Raw genomic sequence first — 18,456 nt, forward strand, 5'->3', positions numbered from 1 at the left:
TGGAGACAGTGGCCCTGAAACGTGAAGAAACTAGTAGAGTGCGTTGGTACCCCATAGCGGCACATTGGGACACACTGATACTTGACCTGCACACTCCCTAAGTGGCACATGATGGTTTCCAGAGCGACCCTTACTCTTCTCCCCCCCCCTCCATATGCACATTCCTATCAGAACATTAGACTTCTCTAGTACATCACATGGTAGGTTACCTGCTGTTATGTTACAGAACGTTACCAGACCCGTAAACCAGTGGCTCCTATAATGTAAATTCTTATCCTGTGCATGGTGTGATGTGATTTGTATGTGTGTATTTTTACCTGATGGCATTGATTAGCTTTCCCTAACATGTTCCACGTCTTGTATATCAAATAAAAAAATGTTTCAAAAACAAAAAGCCAAGCACTGAAACCAGAGGGAGCTACTATAGTACAGTGTAATTTAAACACTATGTAACAGCAAATTTACAAAGAGGACAGAAAATAAATCACCATTTAACTGGGCAGGCAAAGTGCAGGCAAAATAAATAGGCAGTATTTAAAGAAACTACAAAGCACACCTCAAGCCAGGGCTATCACAGAAGAGAAAGTTAAGTCAAGATAAGAAGCGCAAATGGTAAAGTGGACCAATCCATTGGCCCATTCACTGCGCTACAGGTGGGCTGAACCAAAGTCTGAATCACAATTTAACATACGAGTTTACGAAGCCCACCAACCAAAAGCCCCTCTATGTATATATATTATGCAAGATTGTTTTTTAAAAGCAATAGTTTATTGAGACAGCTAAAGTTGTCTCAAAGCACAAACTTAATGAGTGAGTTCAGTGTAAAGTTGTCTGACATAAAAACAAACTGCGTAGTGTTCCACCACATACTATCACATTCCATGTTTGAACACCCTTCCAATGACATCCTTAGTTCAGAAATTCTTGTTCCAAATATACAACTGTTATACTTACAGCTTCTTTATGCCATGTATGCTCCCACTGCAATAAAAATGTCCTTTTTATATCACTCTCCTTCTCAAAGGGGATAGGTTTGCACATATCAAAAACTTAAAAGACCAAAGTAGGGGACGTAGCGATTATGACCCAGTATCCATAATTTTTACATCCTTGACATAATAAAAGGTGAAAAATAGAACGAAGGCAACAATTAATCTGCTTAGCCAGAGAAGACATGAAACTTAAATTAGCCTTTCCATCAAGGTGTTAGGGACATATTTCCTAGGAAAGCAAAACTTGAGGCCCTAAACTGTCCCATTGCATATGACCTCCTAGACCAAAGATTTTATAAGGAGTGATCTCATTGTCAAACAATATCATAGATCAGGGGACTCCAATCAGTAGCTCAGGAGCTCCTGGTAGCTCGCCAGCTCTCGGGAGGTAGCTCATGGAAGCCCATCCATTATGTCAAAGGGAGGGTCTGGGCACATTCAAGGAGATAGTGAGTCACATTTCCAGGCCCTTGGAGGCACAACCGAAAACAACAATGTCAGATCTCCACATTAACACAAACACACACCGACAGTCAGCTGCAGTCGGATGGTCTGCAACATGACCACATGCTTTCCCACACAGAGCATCAACGTTGAATAGAGATTGGCCATGTTGTGTACCTCATTCTGTCAACCACAATGTGTAAATTAACACTCGGCCATGAAAGAATGGCAGAAGGAGCAAGAGTATATTTGCTTTAGTGGGGGGCTGCAAGGAGTTATCCATATTGGTAATCTTATATGGAAAGGTCAGAACTTGAATCTTATTGGACGTGGTAATCTTTAGAGGTGTGCAAAATCGGCCTAATTGGCTTCCGTATGTAAAAGGACAAATAATTACTGAAATGCAAATCCATCATTTTGTGCTATATTTTAGTGCAAAATATGCCCACTTGTCAATTTTTAAATGCTACAATACAGTTTTTACAAAAAACACAGCTGCCGCAAACACCTGGTGCTTAAATCTGTCTGTTTGTATTTATCCAGCACTCCAGCGCAATTTAGTTACATTACGTGGCGTAATGCTGTAACTTTTAGTGTTATAACAAGCATACCGCAAAATTATGCTGGTTTAATTTAAATTTCACCCATGCCTAGTCATATTGTAACAGGGATAATATTCATGAGTAGCTCAGGGTGATATTCAAAAGTAGCTCCTGTCATAGAAACGGTAGGAGACCCCTGTCATAGATGAACTAGTTCTCATTGAAACTTGCAAATAGAAAATCTTAATGTGTAATACCACATTCACTCTTAAATTATATACATACAAAACCACAAGAAACTGAAAACAATAAAAAGAAGATTATATAGAGGTCGATGAGCAGCTGGGATGAAGATGGCCACTAACTTTAGCTCTCCATGATCTATCAGTCCATGATACAAAGTTACCATCCCCATTACAGAGATCAGGTAAGCGAAAGACCCAATATTGAGAGGCAGAAATTCACCTGCCAGAGATGAGTTGGGTTTGAAGCAGATACTTCCTGTTGCATAAGTGATAAGTGGAATCACATTCTGCTTTGTTTCCCTAGGATGCAGCTAAAGAGGGCAGCCGCAAGGGAGTGAGCGCCTCACTGTGGCATGCAGAGAATACTCGCAGGGACGAATGGGTGAAGAGGCTGTGGTGGTGCTGTACTGCCAAACACCGAGACCGAGGTACACGGACGTTTCAGTGAAGAAGCCTGATCCTTTGGGGGTAACACACAGTAGTGGAAGCAAGAAAGGAGGGAGTGAGAGGGCTGATAGCAAAGGGAATTTATTCTGAGCCTGAATGGGCCAAAGGCCCCAGCAGTTTGACGGTAAACAGTGGGAGCAATCATTTATAACTCCTTGGTAACCGGCAATTGTAGGATCAGTAGGCAGTGCCTGGCATGACAGAAAGGACCATTTGGAAATGTACAGCATTTCCTTTTAGAGTGGCAGTGGGGAATATCCTAAAACGTTGCAGAAGTAAAGGAACAAAGGTAAAGGAGCAGAAATATTTTTTTACCGCATTCGCATACACCAAAATAAATGTTTTGGAGTACGAGTTAAGGGGACACTGCAGATGAGTAATAACTTTCAAAAGGAGAGCATCTAATAATGATGCAACTTTATTCCATTCACTCTGACCTATTCGCCATCACTGAAGTAATTAAGGGAGTGATCTGTACAATGGAATCTATGTGGATGCCCTAAAGTGAAGTCCTTTCAGAACAGGAGCATGTACAACATAGTAGCACTACAACACCAGGAAGCAACCTGAATTCGGAAGCTTTTCAGACTGAGTGTGCCATGTGCACCCATTTAATGGAAGATCAGGTGAAAACATTGGAGAGTATGCATAGAAGTCCAAAGGTGCATGTAACATATTGAAGCTTTTTATGGACTCACTTCATGCACCAGGAAAATGTTTGTGAATATTTACTTATGAAGAACAAAATGCCCGACAGCACACATCCTATAGGGATCAGTACCATCACTCTACTGCCACTGCAGGTGTTGTTTTAGAACCAGAACTACAGAACACCGAAGGCACACATCTCGAGGCGCTGTCGGAGTCAAAAAACAAAAATGGCAAACATTATTACATGTTCCGTGCAAATGTCAAGTAAGATAGAAACATCTCCCCTTCCAGAACAATAATCAAGAAACCATACCATATATAAAACAAGTTAAAACCCTAGCTGAAGATACATAATCTTGTAGATATTCAGTTGTTTATACTCCCACTGTGATTCATAAAGTTAGAATCAAATTATAAAATTTGATGACTAGAAGCCTGTAAATGTCGTGCATTACTTCCTCCTGATATGCATCTAGCAACAGCAAATTATGTATTGTCCACCTTTTACCATCAGCTAACTTGAGTTGACAATTTTCATTAACTGATGCTGTCTCTCCAGCAAACTCTTGCTACATGAACGAGTCAGTACTTCCATGTTCTTATCCCACACTTTCAGCCTGCAAATACTATATGAAGGAAGAAATTACCAAGCTGCCCCAACATAACTAGCCTTCATGGTTACCAAATGGTGTCTGCTGCCTAGCAATCTTGCAAAATATGGCACAATCATTCAAACTTTATTCGCAGAGCTCTTATCAAGTGAGCCTCAGGAAGGAGAATTATTTGCAAAAAAGGTGCAGTTCAGTGTAATCACATCATTACTGAAGATTACTACAGCTTGCCCGTCAAAACTGTTACATTACCACTGGCCCTCAAACATACCCTTGTCACAGAATTGAAAGGGCATCTAGGAAGCAAATAAATTTTTTATGGAAATCCACTGGCTCCTTGATCCCTTCAAAGCCAGTTTCCATCACGGCCGAGAACTGCCACAGGAATAGGTCACTATAGCCGTCAGATGGCTTAAGGTAGAGGAGTGGATGGAGTACCTTAATGCAGATATGGTGTGACCTATTGGCGACGTTAAGACACCATTGGGCAAGGCATGATTTAAAATCAGCTCACAATGTTTGAATAATGCTAATTACCCCACAAATTACAGCACTCATGACATCTTTGATAGCATCATTGATAATATCATTGTACTATTTGCAGTAAAACTTTTGATGAAAAAACTGCATGGCGAGGGCACGAGTTATAGTTATTTGAGATAACTAGCTATAACTGGTGAATTTCTATGGTTTCGTACGTTTAAAATGTGAGCCTAGCTATAATGTCCCTGTAGCCTTCATTTTTTAAGTGAATATGAATATATATATATATATGTAGATAAGCAAGCAAAAAGGTAGTAAATGGTAGGAATCGCACATCCGAATGGTGTCCACAGTGGTAAGTTGTATTGAGAACAATACTGGTGTGCGTGGACAAGTGCCCTATACCTAAAGGCACAGTATAGTGTATGAAATACACAACATATAATGGACAGAAAATGACCACAGCACTCAAACAGTGTACCAATTGTAAGCGTATAGGTACAATCTTATATGTAGCAGGTAAGTAAATAAATCATTCAAAGTTCTTCTTGATGGTCCAGTAGGTCTTTAATTCGGATTAATAGTCGCGAAGTACAGTCAAATAGGCACAGCCAACACGTGTTTCGTCACAAATGTGACTTCCTCAAGGCGATTTTGTCAGTAATGGGAAGGAATACTTTAGCGAAGCATATAAAGGAGACACCTGCGCATGAACAGGTGTAGAAAGGGAGTCCGAATCCGAGTGAAGAACCGTCAGTTGTAAGATGACGTCTCCGTAGTAGTGTCATCCAAAATAACAGATAAGTGTGCCGGAATAACGAAGGTAGGTAGGACCCTGGTAAGTCTGTGAGCCCGCATGTGTGTCTCCTGTCGGTTTGAAGAACGATTTATCTGTTATTACTGACAAAATTGCCTTGAGGAAGTCACATTTGTGGCAAAACATGTGTTGGCTGTGCCTGTTTGACTGTACTTCGCGACTATTAATCCGAATTAAAGACCTACTGGAACATCAAGAAGAACTTTGAATGATTTATTTACTTACGTGCTACATATAAGATTGTACCTATACGCTTACAATTTGTACACTGTTTGAGTGCTGTGGTCATTTTTTGTCCATGAAAAAAATAAATATATATATATATATTTATATACACACACACACACACACACACACACACACACACACACACACACACATGGATGACAAGGATTACACTGCATCTTGATGAAAAGCATGGGAGAGGTGACAGAACTGAAATCCTGCTCAGCAGCCATAAATCACTGGATACAAAACGTGCATCAATCTCAATAGCAGATAGAAAGATCTAAATTGTGGTAAGCAAGGTTAAGGTTGTTGGCCTTGAAAAGTTGGACATATTTTCTATGCCTTAGTCTAAATTCCAGTTAGGACAAAGAATGGTGTTTCATACACGACAAATGCTTTTGCATAATTACTCAAATCAATAAAGCCTCAAAAGCATTTTTTTCCATTCTTACAAAATTATGTTGCCTCTTCTTCCTACCGTCCAGCAGAACAAGCGTGACAAACTTGCTCTTCCTGAAAGTATTACTTTTCCTCCCTCTGTTGCCAAAAACAACTCGCTTTAAAATACCAAAGCACATAAAATACAGTTGAACATTCTTCTGCAAGGCTGGAAAAAGTACAGTGGTTGCCCAATGGACAAAGTGTCATTTGGGACAGCGTGCATTGTCGACAAAGTATTTTATGAGACCGGCCCAACATTCCTCCAATATATTATCAAAACATGCACTAGTAAAGCCAATATGTTTGGCGTTGGCCGCTAGGCTTTTGGTTTGTCATGGTTTGCACAAAACTGATTTGCTGTTAAGCTGCTGGGCCCTCAAACAAAATGGCTACAAACTAAACTAGTTGGATCTCAAAAAGCAAACAATGTGATTTTAGCCCTGTCATTTAAGGTAACTGATTTGTGTGGATTTGCTTCCTGTGAAAAAGCAGAATGCTGTCACACTTAACTAGTACTTACATTATCAATTGATGAACTATAAATGTGAGCCGACCAACTTCCCTAAAGCTGTATGCTGTAGTGGAAGGAAGAAGAATGAGAGTAGCAGACCAACAGACGAACACGGCTGACTGAAAGCACTCTATAAGTAATTGAGTGCACTATGCACAACTTAAAGAAAACGTAAAGGTCTTGGTTAATGTCAGATCGAAAAATATATATATTACAGTGTTCTTCAATTCTCTAGTGAAAACCAAATGGTGATGCCAAGGTATGTAAAAAAGGGGTTCAGGAGATGGTCAGGAGGTGCACTGACTGTACTCCTGTGGTCGTATTACAGTAAGGGTGCAACGTTCTTGTTTGTGCTGCAGTGCGCCTCTAACAAGGTGCGCAGAGTGTAAAGATGGACCGTGCGCCCTCTATTACTGACAATGCGCTGCCCCCGCGGGCAGGTGCAGACTTCACAAGGCAGCACCTTAGTGAAAAGCAGATCAGATGTTTGAAGAAGCCAGTCCTCCTTTCTCAGTGGAGACAGCACCCCCTCTGTACTTTCAAGGGGGATAGAGATCACCCTGAAGACAGATGCGCTAAGTGACTGCATCCATCTGCAGAGAATGTCTGGTGAGGTCTATGGATCCTCAATTTTCGCACTTTCAGAAGGCTCCCTCAGGAGAGGTTGCTGGGGGGCAGTGACTGCTAGCCAACTCCTTCTAGTGCAATGTCAGTGCGCCTCCTGATGGCCTCTCCGTCTCTGCCCCCTTGTCCATAATATAGCATGGGCGAGGAGACTAAGTGTTTTACTCAATTGTGTGGTGCCATGCCCCCATGCAAATGAAGGAATGCCCCTTTAGGATACTGCTGACACTTCATGTGAGACAGAGGTATCTTTATTACAGAAGGGAGCCACACAAGCATCTGTGAACCTTTCTGTACTACAACTATGAGCAGAAAGGAGGCACATACGCCTGTTGCGACCCCTGGTACTTCATGCAATACGGTGCCTGATGCAGAGGGTAGCTCCCGGGTCACCGCAGGTACTTCAAGTGAGGGCTGTTCTGCTGGACCTCTGTCCTCCTGACCCTACAGCAAAAGGCATAAGTGAGAGAACCGCCTGACAATCCCAGCTGTCTTTCATTGACCAATTTGTATAGTGTGAACCTGACACACAGAACACAACTGCCATTTACATGCAGAGGAAGGTTATCCCGCCCTTCTAGAACATTCAGTGGGATCATGAATTCATATTACGGGCAGGGTGTAGCACCCACCCGGGGGACCCCTCTCATGACACTAACGCTGCACACCAGCCTGCCTGTGCATGCTTTCAGGAACAGGTCAGGCACATAAATGTAACTGATATCCAGGACGGCAACCACAAGTGTGACAGAAAGAATCCCTGTCCCCTGAAATAAGTGCTGGTGTGCCCACCAGACACCACTGGCGCAAATAAAGTACTGGGCGATTGACATAACTCATCATGAAAAAAGGCATGAGGGTTTGGTTATTCGCAGGTCACAGCTGTCCTGCCCTCTCCTACAAACTCTTCCCCCCCCTCGAATTTAACATGGATTGCTAAACTTTGGGCGATTTGGCACTTCATTATTATCTTGTTTTGGTCAGACCTCTGAATCTCTGCCCTTACTAAAGTACTAGGTCCCCTAACTTCATCCCTATTGATCTTGGTACCACTTTTTGGTAACTGCAGAAGCCTGGTTTGGTGCGTGAGCAGGGCTGGGCTGGTGAGCCAGCAGCAGAGGGATCTCTGGAGTCAGATTCAAGAGTTCATGCTCTGCTGCTGGCAAAGAGCAGGTGCTGCTGCGGATCACACAGAAGGCATGGTGCAACAGGGCTGAGAGTTAGGGAGGAGTCTGTCAGAGTTTCCAAGAAGACAATAACAAAGTCATGCCTATTGAATTATCTGCCATCAGGATCAAAGAGTGGATGAGATATGAGCGGCGGAGAGACCATTTTGCCCTGCTACAGGCGTGGCCACTGCTGGTGTAGCTGATGAGGGCTAATGTTCTTTTAGCTATATACATTAACCACAGCACACATTGGGTCTGTGGCCACACATCTAGAACAAATGTGCAGGTGGAAGTTAGTTTAGTGCTAGTGGTGTATAGAACACTGGCTGCTGACATGGACAGTAAGGTTTTTGGCTGAAGCGGGCTTCGTCAAAGATAAGGTCAATGGGCACGATCATGGACCAAAACACCACTGGTGATGCTTAAGATTAACTGGTTTATATTGTGCCTAGTTCCTGCACAGACAGGATTAATAAGCAGGACTATCCTCCCCACCAATTCTATTTGCAGGCAAAAAGATCTACTGTCGGTGTAGATAAGACAAATAGGATATCAACAATAAAGTGATTTTATAAATTCTGTGTGCAGAATTAAAGTTTGAAGGTAGGGGCTTAGTCCAGAGTGGGGATAGAAGTCATATTACCGAGGAACTCGAATAGTTAAACCATAAGCAGAGTTGAAAATATACTAAATAAAGTCCAAGATATTGCAGTGGTTGAACTGTGAAGAGAATACCCGCACATGTCCCTGGTATGGGGCACTACCAGATATAGCATACATATGCAGGTATCGCACATGCTGTAAAACTATTTACAACCTAAGAGAAAAAACAGTGTTTGGTGACAGTTACCACAATCTACAGAAGGAAAAGTGGAAATCATTAAAAGGACATTCATGCAGAAATGCTTAATCATCTTCCTAGCCATGGACCAATTCAATGAGCACTGATTAATTCACTTGAGAATATGCTACCACTGTTTACATGAGGAAGGAATATACCTTGAGTAAGATAGGAGTCAATATCAAGAAGTTATGAGAATGGACAACTAGCTATACATAACCAACTATAACTAACCATTACAGTTACGACATATGGCACCCCTTCAGCAGTTAAACAATTTAAAGCTGCAGACATTGCATTCCACTGTATCAGAAGATATATAATGCATTAAGTGCCACCAAGGTAGTTTAGAAGCAGCCAGCAGTGGATGATCGACAGCTGACAAGCTACAGATGAAGGTAGAATTGACAAATGGCAGATCAAGCCCAAGATGTCGCACCAAAGGCTATTTTTAACAAGCATTTGCAATGCAATGTGTCTCGAAGTTGCTTGAGTTAGAGGTATTGGCTTTGTAAATTCATAACTGGACTTTTCTTGCCACATACAATGTCAACCCTGCCTCATAATTTGGTCTTTTTCTGCCACATAATTCCAGTGGCCCTGCATATAACTAAATCACTTCAATTTACCTTCTTCCTCTATCTGAAGCCAAAAATGAAAATGTTGCCATTTAGCATCCTAATTTAAATATGTCATGCTAATCCCAGTATATTACGACTTTCACCACCCCACCATCAGAGCTGCTGATTGGCTAACACAATTCCCAAAAACAAAACAGCCACAGAGGAGTAACAAGAAAAATAAACTAGAAGGGTGAGCCTAAACATATTAAGAGTGTTCAAACAGTCATAGGGTAATGAGGATGTTAAATTGGCCTGAATCATGGTCAAGACTGCAAAAATGCAATAATGAGAGATTAATAAAACATATTCAATTATCATATAAACCAAATAAAAACCTTTAAAAGAAATAAACGGTTGGCATTACATTGCAATGCTCAGAACAGCCCCTACAGGTCACCACAATGAAAATAGCATTTGTAAGAAACATGGTCACATTACCATATAGTTAGTCCCTAGAAGGCATAACCACATGAAAAGAAAATGACTGCAAGTACTCCACTGCAGCCAAATATTTAGCCCCTAGAACCGTAGTGCATTACACATTACACATTTTCAGGGTTAGCAGACCTGCTGCAATGATATTATAAACAAGACCCTTAAAACACAAGCTACTCTCAACTGCAAAACAAAAATTCCAGCTATGAGACAGGTTAAAAAAGACACTGAATGGAGAGAGGGGTTATTATTTTGGGGCCCCCACTAACCTAGTGTGGGTACCCAGAGCTGATGTAGGTTGATGTAGATACCCAGAGTTGAACAGGTTGTGCTCTGCATATCATTATGAGACGACCAAGTGCAACAAATATTGTAATATGTTGGCAATAATGCTCAGAACAGCACCTTGAGGAAACCGCAATAAAAATATAATTTGTAACAAACATGGTCATATAACCATATAATCAGCCCCCAAAGGTCATAACCACATAAAAAGAGCATGGCACAAAGTAAGGGAGTGTAACCATATATTTAGCCCCTAGAAGGCGTAGTGCCTTATATAGGCCTACCAGCCGTTCTGCAATACTAAAGCCCTTAGACCACAAACTACTCCAAGTTGTAGAACAAAAGTTCCAGCCATAAGAGAGTTTAAAAAAAGGACTGAATGGTGGAAAGGGTTATTATTTTGGGGTCCCTACTAATCTAGTGTGGGGACCCAGAGATGACCTAAACAGAAAGTGTGTGTCATGCTGATCTTTTTGGTGGTGGTCCGACTGTCCTAGGACCACCACAGGCCGAGGCATGGGCAAAAATGTTTTGGAAAAAAACATGCTTGCAAAGCATTATTGGGCAGAGTGAGGCAAATATTGTAGTATCAGCTCTCCTGCTGTGCCGGGAGAGCCGCGTTGCGGATTTCTATGTTTTTTCAGGAAAGCACTTATCGATTATAAGTCTCTTTGGGAAAGCTATGGAGAGTGAAGGGGAGAGCCAAAAAAAAATGACTCTCATTAGGTAACAGTGTGAACAATGTGACCAACACTCCAATACCACTGATGGAGTTTGCACTGTTGGTGCTGTGAGTGCCATGGCTGTCAGAGCACGAAGGGGAGAGACAAAAGAAAAACAAAATAGTTCACCACCCCTGAAGTATATCGGCAATCGTGCATTTATACATGTAACAGGATCAGTCTGCAAGGCAGTAACTATAATCCTCCCCTCCCCCCACCAAGGCGGGACAAACACTAAGCTATTACCAATTACATCAAGGGATTTTTGAAAGGCAAAGCCACGAACAAGTGAAAGTGATGGGCGTGGTTAAAAGACCACAATACTTACAACAGGTCAAAGCGCTTGCACGCTCGACCTAAAAAGAGAGTTCTTTTCCTCAAACAAAAAACACTTTAGATCATACTTTCAGAACCCCCCTCAAAAGTGAAGCAAAATATACTTTCATGATAGAACTAGTAGCATCATGAGTCTGGAGCAAACTACCCTCTCTGGAACCATACTTACATTTAGCCTGTAGAATGCTCAGTGTTTTGTAATGCCATTTTAGGTTAACCTTATTCCAACTTTTTGTTGTTTGTCCCAAAGAGCTGGGCAACTATGTATGCGGATACTCCTGTCAACGTGACAGTTACTCTGTTCAAGACACTATGCACTTTGGCCTGGCATGTCCTTTTTACTCTTTTATACGTAAAAATAATTTTAAACAGATTTTAGTCACGCACAATTTGAAGCAAGCTACATCGGTGTTGTTATACATGCAGTTGTTGTCTGATTTTTAAACCTGTTATTATGTTGTCTGCATGTTACCCAACAGTGGTGTCAAAATGAGGAATTCAATTATTTTAGACTGATGTGACAGCTGTTATGGTGATTTCCACTTGCGTATGGATTTTTACTGTAATTTCTTAGAATTTCGTAGTTTTTTTAATGACTTCTATGGTTTACTTGTTTTAAACCGAATAAAGATTTAAGAACCTGGAGGATGGTAGAAAAAACAAAAACATAAAACTGTTTTCTCTTAACCAGACACAGATACCGAAGCCTTGTATACGGACCTGCTTCATTAATACTGCAGTGGAAACCATAGTGGGCTTTTTAAAACAAACTGATTACACTGGATTACATTACAAAATGGGCTGATTATATCTCCTAAATCCCATGAGAACCCCAATAATTTAATATTGAGTACTAAACTACAAATCCAATAGCCAAAATTAAAATTGCTAACCTATACAAGACCCTCGCAGGGATTTGTCATCTATAGTCTATAATACTGGATGGAAAGAATATATTGGACAAGAGCTAACATTCAGAAGGTTAGAGTAGTGGTTCTTAACCTGTGGTCCAAGAACCCCTGGGGGTCCGAAAGGTTTGCTCATAGGGTCTGTGACTGTTAAATAATGTTAAAAGTAGTACATTAAAATAATAAAGAATATACAAATAACGAAGCTAATTGAAAATATGAAACAATTTTTCTAGATTTCATTTTGAATTAAGCTAAATATTTCAAAATGTGAACATTTGTTTGGGGTACATCTATTTTATGTTTGTTTTTTGTGTATTGTTTTGAGGTTCAATTCATAGAAACTGCTTAGGCCATAAGTCCCTAGCTTCCAATATAAACTCAGTGGGGGGTCAACCGGATTCCAGTAACGATTCAGCAGGGGTCCACAGAGGTCAACATTTTACGAATCGCTGGATGAGAGGGCACTTACTGACAAAAAACTGCTTTCTACAAACACCAAGCACAAACTAAAGCATTTAAATATATGTATGTTAGATATGTGACCAGCTGAAAGTCTAAAAACAAACAATCCTACTAAAACTGCTCAATGCTCAAGATGTTGGGGGTTGTTGGGTACTTTTCCAAGCGTGTGGCATCAGGCCCGTAGCCAGAAGTATAATTTCAGGGGGGCAAGGCCCTCATCTATGACCAAAGATTTAAGCTGTGCTCTGTAAGTGTGTTCTTTCCAAAATATGGGTTGTACTATTAAATAACGACCCCCAGAATCAGAATATCATGGTACAAGAATATTGAGGCCAGAACGTCAAAAGGTAAGTGCCCATAGGGGAGTATAGATTTACTATTACTAACGCCACATCTACATACCTTGGAAATATAAATCGATATATTTTTTTTCTACTGGGGGTTGCCAGTACGTAGTTATAGTTAGGACCATGTTTCCACAGGAAAAGCATTTTTTGACTTGCCTGTATCTTTGGCACAGTTTGACGAATCTTCACAAACTTTTACAAAAAAAGTGCCCCGGTGATTCTTGTTGCACATGAAACATTTTGGGGTGAGCAGTCAAGCAGGGGCCAGAAAAAAAGGGGTGGCAGTGAAAAAACATTAATTTCCCATGTTGATTCCCACAGGAGTTTGGAAGTCGACTACAGTGCGAAACACAGGACAGAATTCCACCAAATTTGGCAGAAAGGTAGGTTTCAGTATGCATATTACACTTTTGCATATTTATGTAAATCCATTCAGTAGTTTTTGAGAAATTAAAGGGGAAACACATTTGTATATCTAGGGCCACAAATCCTTTGTGACGATTTTCGTGTATTTGTGAATGTGCACGCCAACAGGAATGCTGTGATTGGCTGGCCGCAACCTGACCAGAAAGTTGCAGCCACCATTTTAGGCAATGGGATATGTTCTCGGATGCTAAATAATAAAAAGAAAAGTGCCACAAGGGGTCACGGTGGGGGTACCCTAACCACAAAGCTGCAATATAGGGGTCTGTGAGGGTGAGATTATGTCCTTAAAAATATTTTTTACCTGCCGTGGGATATTTGCGAATACGTTGCGAAGCTCAGCGCGGCCCCGTGTAATGGCGCAACAAATTCACGAATATCAGCGACAACAAAAAAAAAAAAAACATTCACAGTCACTCAAACTAATTTATTTACTCCTAGTAGCACTCTTGCACCCACTCACACACCTACTCAAACACTGACGCACCCACTCACAGACCCACTTAGACCCTCTCAGACCCACTCGGACACTTGCACACCACTCTCAGACCCACTCAGACCCTCACGCACCCACTCACAGACTCGCTTAGACACTCATGCATCCACTCACGCACCCCCCACTCGGTCAATGAAGCACCCACTCAGGCTGTCACACATCCCCTCACAGAACCACTTAGACCCTCATGCACCCGCTCTCACAACCAGAAAGACACTCACATGCAGAGAAACGAAACATAGCAATAACATAAAGGGCTAACCCTCCAGACAATCTCGGAAACTGCCTAGTTTCCTTTGAAAACCCTCACCCACCAGGGTTACCCCTTGGTGGGATGCTTCATCATTGGGTGCATCCAGTTCCACTAGGGAACGAGGCATGCTGCGACTGACGAATTACATGGAAGCACTTTGTTTATAATCTACTATGATATAAAACAGGAGTGTGTGTGTGTGGGGGGGGGGGGGAATGGAATCAAATGAATTAAAAATACCTGCCTCCTAAGGAAACAATGTTTTAACACCTGCTCTAGTGGTGGTATGATTAAAAACTGGGTGCGTTGAAAGGGGGGTATATTATGTACCTGTCTTTCTACTATGTATGGTCCACATGTTCCAAGCCTACCCCTATCTCTTCGTCAGGACCAAGAGTGACTCCCTGGTGCCACTCCTTGTATAAGAGAATGTGCAAATACACACCACATTAGTGTTAATACAGAGGTATACTGCACCCAGTTATTGGCATGCCTCTGTACTTTGCCTGTAAATACATAAAAGGAGACTTAGCCTGCACTTCATCTGGCAGTGTCTTTGATGCCTGCACATAAGCGCTGCGCCTTCAATTTGTGTACAGCATCTCAAATGTTAAAATCACTTATGATTTATATATATTTAGAGTAGAGTGATAACACTCAGTGATGTCTGCACAGTGAGAAACAAGACAACATAAAGCACACATGTAAAGAGAACACATAACGGACATATTAGATTTTTGGTTGGGATATCATGGATCCTCCTGCGGCGGGCTGAGCTTATCGTCACACTCTGTAATAAGGAGAAGGTAAGGTTAGGTATGGCATATCGCTATCTCAGAAGCATGACCCTCCCACACACTGCTGTAAAACGAGAATAAAGAATCACTACTCCAAAGCGTCACTTCTGCCTCCAAACCTATGATATTCCTGCCCTGTGTCCAAATGTTAACTTTTGCTCGGATTGTAGTTCATTTGTAGTATGAGACGCGTGCTGCGACTTCGGCCAGTTCGGCGCCCTAGATCGCTGCCTCTTTCAAGATAGCGGAGTCTGGTAGTACACCAGGTGTGTTCCTTCAAAGACCCACTCAAAAATAGGCAACTAAGGCACCGCCTGATAGGGAAAAGCAATATTATCAGTAATGTGGCAGGTTGCCCGGGGAGGTGTTACAAAGGAGGAATTGAGTTAAAATGACCTTGTGTGGTGATCCCTCTCAAATTTTAGCAGGGAAAAGGAGGTACAGAAGTTAAGTATACACAGAGGTCCCTCTTACACTTATTCTCACACCCAGAGAGACAGACTATATGGCTGAGCATGGTTGGATGGTTATGGGAGTTGGCTGCAAAGGTCCTGTGGAGATCGAAACACGTTGGTTATACTCAGCGAAAGCTGGGAGTGCCACTTCTTCATAGACTTGAAGGGAGGTTGCGGAGATTATAGGCGTGCTGGCTGTCATAGTGAGCACCAGCGGCGTTCAGGCTGCATGCTGTCACTGCCGACGGAATTTTACTTGCCTATATCTTTGGTGCCAGTTGATGAATCTTCACGAAATTCCCTCCAAAAATCTGCCGCTCATGTGAGTTTCTGTCTTGAAAGTTTCAAGGTGATCCGTCAAGCGGGGGCAGAAATAGGAGGGGTCCCAGAATGCTTTTTCCCCACTGATTTTTCCACAGGGATTTTGAACAGCAATAGCGAGCAAACCACTGGACAAAATTACACCAAATTTTGCAGAAAGGTAGCTCTTGGTCCAGAAAACGACCGTATTGTGATTTGGTGTGAATCCGTTTAGTAGTTTTAGAGTAAGTAAAGGAAAACCAAATTTGTATAAATGAATTTATAAATGAAATTTGTATAAATGGGAACCCAAAGGATTCGCAACCCCTCCAGAGCTCGTGCTGAGATTTGATTAGCTGCCAGCACTTCAACAAGGAAGTGTTTGCAGACATCTTGGGACTCAGCTTCAGTCTCACAAAAAAAAAAAAATGATGAATTCTTTTTTTTTTTTTTTTTTTTTTACTTTTCACTGTGATTCGCGACGGATCTGGTGAAAATTAAAAAAACAAGGACAGGCTCCCACGCTTGTTTTATAAACAGCCCCCAGATGGGCCAGGTCCGGGGGCATCGCAGCCTGCCTGCACGCCCCCCTGCCACAGGGACCACCTAGCCCCCCAGCCTCTTCCCCCCGCAGCCCCGGGGACTGCCACCTCCAGAGGGCTTTAAACTAATTTGATGAGGGGGGACGTGCAGCCCAGGGGATCGCCTCCTCCTTGGGGTTAATAAGAAATATGATGCGGGTGTGCACTAATTATCCCAAGTTACTCCAAAATATTGAAGAAAAAAATTGTGCATAGCGAGGGCAAGAGTTACAGTTACCTTAGGGCACAAGTTATAGTTACTTGAGACATCTAACTATAAATGGTGAATTACTATGGTTTGGTACGTTTAAAATGTAAGCCTAGCTATAACATCCCTGTAACCTTTATTTTTTTAAGAGAATTTCTATGTTTTTATAAATTCTATTTCCTTGATGTGCGCACTGCTAATTTCCCCAAGTTACTCCTAAATATTGAAGAAAAAAACTGTGCATGGCGAGGGCACAAGTTATAGTTACTTGAGATACCTAACTATACCTGGTGAATTTCTTTTGTTTGGTACGTTTAAAATGTAAGCCTAACTATAACGTCCCTGTAACCTTTGGTGTTTTCAGTGCTGCTTGCATGGTACATCCCATTTGGAAGCAACAAAATCCTCCACATCCGGAATTATGGACATTCTCCACTCTTTCAACTGCAGTAGACTCTTTGCAAGGAATCCTCAAGCTCATTCAAGCTAACATTGCTTGGACGAGCATGCACTTTTCAGAGTGGTGAATCTACAAAGTATGGAAGCCTGCCATGTTTACTAGAAATGGAAAATATTTATTTGCAGAGGTATTCTTTCAGCATTACAATAGATGCAGATGAAAGTCAAGGTTCATGTTATTAAACTGTTAAGAGACTGCCACATTTATATGCACACCAGAAAGCTAAATTATCTCCTTAATAAAACTTTGAATTCTCAGCAAATAGGTGGAGCTTTCCAGCAACTATACCAGCAAACGTAGACATAGCTGATATGCATTAAAAGAGAAGGTGACAGCATTTCTCACCGACAGCATATAGTAACAAATAACAATGGAGCAACATTTACAAAAGAAATGTTGATTACTTAACAATGGTTAGATCTTATTAGAACTTTAAAGATCACCAAGCAAGGTAATTTTCAGGTGTTACATTGAGATCCCTTTATAGAAAATAAAGTGTAACATTGTGCACTGAAATCACATTAGACCAGGTGTATTGGCTGAAACATTATTATAAGGTATAAATTCCACCTAAAATCTTCAATCATCTTTTCTACCTATGTATCTAACTCATTTTGCTCCTTTAGACTCTTTCTTACTCCCATCTCCTAATCCCTGTACCCACTATCTCTTTTCCCATCTTTTCCCCACTACCCCTTTATGGTTCCTGCTTCCTCTATGTCCCATTTCTGATTTTTTTCTGTTTGCTCTCTTACTTTTTCTCTTTACTCTCATTTCTTTCTCTCAATCTTCTCTTCTTTTCTAGAACCTTTTTTCTCTATCTTCTCTGTACTTCGCAATATGTTTTTTTCTCTCTCTCTAGCCCTACTCTCTGCAGACCATGAATGGCAACTGAAACTTTCTCTTAGCTGTGCTTGGCCATTAGTAGCACCTACCACCTTTCAATGACCACTATGATTTTGCTGTTCCCCAGACCAGTAGCCTACCATCCTGAGGGCCTCTTGGAACTGGACAAGTCCCCTGCCATCATGGAACAAAGACATTAGTGCAATATGGCCATCATATTCATGCAGCTTGTTGTCAATTCCTGTTGGACAGGACATCAGGATGCATGGATTTGGTGAGTTTTAACTGCTTTAGGACAGGTGATGATCCACTGACATCCACCACACTACCTTCAAAGTGTGGTAGATTGCAATGGGTCATCCACTGTACTGCAAAATAACATGTTTCTGATAAAAACACCGGAAACATTTTTTTTTTTTCCAAAATCTAAGTCAGGGCGCAAGTGAAATACTTCCCTTGAGTACCACGTT

General features: G+C 41.5%; 1 protein-coding gene across 2 annotated transcripts in view; it reads right to left on the minus strand.

Moving 5' to 3' along the window:
* The window catches only part of RIC1 (RIC1 homolog, RAB6A GEF complex partner 1), a 673,031-nt gene that overhangs the window by 453,881 nt on the left and 200,694 nt on the right, over nt 1–18,456 (minus strand). The gene's annotated exons all lie outside the window — the stretch shown is intronic.

This window comes from Pleurodeles waltl, chromosome 1_2 (assembly GCF_031143425.1).
Source record: "Pleurodeles waltl isolate 20211129_DDA chromosome 1_2, aPleWal1.hap1.20221129, whole genome shotgun sequence".
NCBI lineage: Eukaryota > Metazoa > Chordata > Amphibia > Caudata > Salamandridae > Pleurodeles > Pleurodeles waltl.